Source organism: Aegilops tauschii, chromosome 6 (genome assembly GCF_002575655.3).
Source record: "Aegilops tauschii subsp. strangulata cultivar AL8/78 chromosome 6, Aet v6.0, whole genome shotgun sequence".
NCBI lineage: Eukaryota > Viridiplantae > Streptophyta > Magnoliopsida > Poales > Poaceae > Aegilops > Aegilops tauschii.
The window spans coordinates 431,463,169-431,469,037 of NC_053040.3; the positions used below are offsets into that span (position 1 = coordinate 431,463,169).

The 5,869-nt window shown below is 39.5% G+C and overlaps 1 non-coding gene across 1 annotated transcript; it reads left to right on the forward strand.

The window, feature by feature from the left end:
* The first annotated feature begins 654 nt into the window (after positions 1 to 654).
* Positions 655 to 728, forward strand: TRNAR-ACG (transfer RNA arginine (anticodon ACG)). The gene has a single exon. It is a non-coding gene; the product is annotated as a tRNA-Arg (tRNA).
* Positions 729 to 5,869: the final 5,141 nt, after the last annotated feature.

Genomic DNA, 5,869 nt, shown 5'->3' on the forward strand with positions numbered 1-5,869 from the left:
AAAAAAGGAATTATATACATATAAAATCCAATATAATTTCGCCTATAAAAGAAGGAAGCAAGGCTGAAACCCACTCAATCTGTGCTTGACACCCCCAGTAGGCCCCCTCAAGGGGGATGGACACCTCTACTGGGTATTTACAGAAAAAGTCTTCGTTTATTGGGAAAGAATCAATATACTTTTAATGTCGAATCGGGATTCACTAAGACAGAAATAAAGCATTGGGTTGAACTCTTCTTTGGTGTTAAGGTGGTAGCCGTGAATAGCCATCGACTACCTGGAAAAGGTCACCCAGGAGTATTTAGCCTTGCAAGGTGGTCCTTGCTGATTCACACGAGATTCCACGTGCCCCATGCTACTCGGGTCAGAGCATAAGCTAGTGATGCTTTCGGCTACTAAACTAAAAACAAAGAAAACTTTTTTTGCATGATTCAAATGAAAAGTCCAGGATTCCATCCTGGGTCATTAGATAAGAATCCAAAGATAAAGAGTGAAACAAAGAATATCACTACTGTATAAACAAAAAGTTTGAGAGTAAGCATTACATAATCTCCAAGATTTTTTTAAAGGAATAGATCACCAGTTTTTCCTTACCACATCTTCTTAACCTGAAATGAAGGGGTACCCCCGGGAAGAGATCCAGTGGAGACAACTGGGCCTGTAGCTCAGAGGATTAGAGCACGTGGCTACGAACCACGGTGTCGGGGGTTCGAATCCCTCCTCGCCCACAGCCTTCCAAAGGGAGAAGGGAACCAAGAAATCCCCTGGTCCTATTGTTAAGAAAAGCGAATTACTATTCTCATTAACAGCATCCGGCTCGAGCAAGAGTGAAAGAAATAAGACCGCGAAAGATCCTTAATAGAATTAAGGTTTATAATGACTCTAGGCAAGAAAAGCTTTATCAGATTCTCTTTTCCGAAGTTGCACCTACAACTACTCATTGAATTGGAGATAATAAACCTAACTCTCCGTGCTTTAATCGAGAATGGATACAGGGTCGTCGAGGAAACCTTTATTAGGGGGTAGACCTACCTAAACAAGTTTGCTTAAAACTTATTTATTCTTAAATTTCCACCCTCAACGGATGGCTCGAGATGATCAATCTTGAAGTGAGAAAAGAAGGATTGACTCTTCCTCAATAAATAAACTATCAACCTCCAAAAAAGTTTAATTAATTTAACTAATCCTCTGGAAAGTACGGTAGTAGCATCCAAATGTGCAAATGTTGTGGCAGGGGCAGGGTCGGTCAAATCGTCTGCAGGTACATAAACTGCTTGATGGTGCGATTTGACTCTTTTTTTTTTGCTTTTTTTAGCCCTACATATACCTCAGTCTTACGAAAAAGAGAGGGGAGCTGCCATCCACGCACGAATACCCTCGTATAAAAGAATATTTTTGGTGTAGAAAGTCTCAAATTCAGGATCTTCCGCTGCACGGATTTCCTGGGAAACAAAGTCTTTGTTTTAAAGAAATATAAAAATGAATTATGAATAGAAAGTAAAATGATTCCACTTTTTTTTATAAATATCTTTATTTAGTTAATAAAATAACTAGGTAACGAAGTTATTTTATTAACTTTTTTAATTTAACCAACTCAACCTCAGACCCTTTTAAATGTAGCAGATAATAGTGGAGCTCGAAAATTGATGTTCCTGAGATTAGCCACCCGCGTGGGGAGTTTATAAACAAAAAATATCACTAATTCCATCTTCTATACTCAGATATACCATGAGACCTGTAATATGATTCTGGTTCACTTGAGGAGAATATCTTCTGTGATCATACCGCAACCATGTCATCCATGAACAAGCTCCGTAAGATCCCATAGAGTAGAAATGGAATAAGTCATGTGACATGATCCAGTTCTCTATTTCACATTCTGTTCTACGATTCCACTTCGACAAAAGGAATGAGCATACCTAAGTTCAATAGCTTTACGTCCGCTTAATAAAACTGATATGACTGCTATAGAGGGTCCAATGCTAAATAAAGAAATATCTCCTCGGGATGGTAGAATATCTTCTTTAAAAAGTAGCTTAGTCCCATCTGCTATAGCTTGAAGCAGGCCCAGGGGGCCAGCATATTCAGGTCTTCATAGCTAGTTTCATTCTAAAGACGAATATTAGTCAATAGGCAGGCTTCTTTCAGTAGCAAACATATTCATTTTCACCGGGCTCGAGAATTTCACGGGATAGAGATATGGTATAAGAAATAGACTATTAAGTAACTCTGAATGAATTGTGTATAGCCCTTTTTTCGTTAAAAAAGAAAGAGTACGGGAATGATGTCCTGAATAGAAGAAGCGGGAATAAGAAGATTTTTTGTTCCTCCAAACCAACTAAACCGGGGAAGCTGAAGCGGAAATGCAATTCTCGGGTGAGGGAAGGGGGAAGCTCCAGAAAGGCTTCGCTCGAACTGATGACTTCCACCACGTCAAGGTGACACTCTAGCGCTGAGTTATATCCCTTTCCCGTCCCATCGAGAAAGAGAATTAACGAATCCTTAGCCCAAAATGTCGATAGTTAGGTCTAGGTCTTCCGGTCAAAAAACAACGTCGATGAAGGCGTGTAGGTGCACTATTACGCGGTAGGGATTGCAATTTTTCTCGCATTTTCGTTTTTCACTCAAACTCAAGGGAGAAACTTTGCTTCTTATCTTTTAAAAAAAAAGAACTTTTGCGCCCGGACCATGATATGACCTAAAAGCTCGACGTCATGTTTCGGGTTTTTTTTCTCTCCTATTTTTTTTTCTGTCATATTTTTTCTCCTATTTTTTTATTTTTATTTTAAAAATAGGAAGGCCCTTCTTCCACTCCGTCCCGAAGACTAACTAAGACCAATTGAGTATCGTCAAAATAAGCAAAAATAGTATTTCTACGTAAAACACCCATAAGGGGGATTTCAATCGAAATCCCAAAACAGGATACTGGAGGCCATTACCGCCACCGAAATGGTTTCCGTGCTCCGTTGGATGATTTGACGATATCGCAGTATCAAGCTTTAATCACGAAACGCGCCACTTCTAATGTAAGGATTGCTAAAAGGAAAATTTGGGAAAAAGGAACTTGTATCTGATATCTTTCTAGAGGCTAATAAATCTTTTTTTATATGGCTATGTTCTATTTGTGGGATTAAAATAAGGATTAGGCCGTGGAGAGAATAACTAATGATTTCTCTTCTTTTAGCCACCCTTTTTCTCATTAATAAAAAAAATAATTATTCCGATATATAAAATATTAATTCCAATGGCTTTTGCTATAGTAACCTTCCCAACCATGATTTTTTATTCCACTCCGTTCACTTATTTCTATTCTTTTTTCTAGAGATTCTAGAGAAAGCGAGACAAAGTGAAACGAGAAAGTTTTCTTTATATAAGAATTAGATCTACCTTTGATTCCTCAATATTTTTTTCATTAATTACTCCGGATTCTTTGATTTCCATATAAAGATCATTTCCTTGACGAGTCCCTTCCCCCCTTTGCCCTTTCAAATGAAAAAGAACTACCAATGCAAAAAAATGAAATGAAATGAACAATTGCTACTTCTTTATTAAATTACACCGCTGGCTAATTAAATGAAAGGATTTCGAACCAAAATCTTTGCTAATTTGACAAGGATTGTATTCTTTAATTTTTTCTCTATTTTTTATTACTTAATTTAAGAATTAAAAAAATTATTCTAATGAATTTTATTCTTCTTCTTCGGATTCTTAAGTTAGTTTCCGTGTTCTTCGAATGGATCTCTTAATTGTTGAGAGGGTTGCCCAAACGCGGTAAAAGGGAAATTGTATAAGATTAAGAAAGTATAAGATTAAGAAAGCTCGCCAGGCAATCCGAAACTCTCTTAACTGATATTCAAGAGAAAAGGATTCTAGAAAGATGTACCCTCCCGAATGAATGTGGGACAAATATTTGAAAGCTCGCTCGGATTAGCGGGGGATCTTCTAAAGAAACATTATAGAATAGCACACTCGAACGTGAGAGCAAGGGATCACCCAACGAATGGATGAGCTCCAAGGAGGGAGGAGAGAGGGAGGCAAGAACTCTCAAATCAACTCACGCATATTCCCTTGCTTCTGTTAACTACGCATATCTCCTGTTTCTATACTTGCTAGCTAGCAACCTCTTATCGAGAGGATGATCAGCCACACTGGGACTGAGACACGGCCCAGACTCCTACGGGAGGCAGCAGTGGGGAATTTTCCGCAATGGGCGAAAGCCTGACGGAGCAATGACGCGTGGAGGTGGAAGGCCTACGGGTCGTCAACTTCTTTTCTCGGAGCCCAGATCGTTACGCCTTTCGTGCGGGTCGGAACTTACCCGACAAGGAATTTCGCTACCTTAGGACCGTTATAGTTACGGCCGTCGTTCACCGGGGCTTCGGTCGCCGGCTTCCCTGTCATCAGTTCACCAACTTCCTTGACCTTCCGGCTTTTTCTCGTTCTATCTCAGAGTATCCATTCATTCGATACTCATCCGCTTCTAGTTTGACTTTCTGTAATCGAATCCGAGCTTTTTCGAGTTGCTTTCATAAAAATTCTCGTAGAATCGAGAATGAAGTTTTCATTCTGTACATCATTACTTTCGAAATCATGTGCGGTAGCAATACCAAACCAAATACGACGAGTAGGTTTCTTCGTATTTCTTCTGCCGACATCGCTTTCTTATTCCTAACACAATTGTTAACCAGAATGGATGATTTTGTGCTTATTACCGGTTCTTCCTCGAATCCTAAGGCAAAGGGGCGAGAAACTCAAGGCCACTCTTCCTCCGGGCTTTCTTTCCGCACTATTATGGATAGTCAAATAATGGGAAAGGTCATATCTAGTATTCAGAGTTTGCCTTGATTTGGTACCGCTCGCGCAGCCCGCACCGAACTCCAATTATGCAATCCTCTCCAAAATTGGGGCTTTTCTTCACTTCAGCACTTCCCAGGCCTATATATATTATAAAGAAAGTAATCCAGCTCGTTGATTCCTACCACTTAATCTTAATTTATTGTATCTTCCCGGAGTTCCCTCTCCGGGAATTCTTCTTGGCAGCATTCCGAGTAAGTCCTCAGCCTGGGGTTCCGCCCGAAGAAGCAGGGGCTACAGTAGCTGCCGAATCTTCTACTGGTACATGGACAACCCGCAACAGAGCTTCCAAAAAATTTCTTTCCGAGTTAATTTTCTTAGTTTTATTAACCCGGGCGGCTCTTTATTATTGCTCTTAAAGTTGGTTTATTCGGCAGCCGCAAATGCTACTCATTATAGGGATTTCGACAAAGTGACTACGAGGAAACTGTTATGATACTGAACCTCATGCCCTATCGAGCATCTTATCCCATCTTAAAGTTGGTTTATTCGGCAGCCGCAAATGCTACTCATTATAGGGATTTCGACAAAGCGAATTTATTTATTACTAAAGCCGAAGTCAGTAGGAGTACTATTATGAAGAAATTCAGACTTGGGTAGAATCGATATCAGTCCATAGACTTCTTTTAATAATTCCAATTTCGAAAAAGAATTGATAGTTTCTACCTCTACCCTATCTATTATCATTTCAACGATCAACTTCCCCCTGCCTATAGTGCTCGAATTCTATCTCGCCCTTCCTATTTTAAAATAAAAATAGAAAATAGGAGAAAAAAATATGACCGAAAAAATAGGAGAGAAAAAAAACCCGAGAGAAGCAAAAGTAACTTTCGAAGGTTTAGTTACGGAAGCAGTTTATGTACATGCAGACGATTTGACCGACCCTACCCCTGCCACAACATTTGCACATTTGGATGCTACTACTGTACTTTCCAGAGGATTAGCTTCCAAGGGTATTTATCCAGCAGTAGATCCTTTAGATTCAACCTCGACTACATTTTTTGTGGTACTTTAG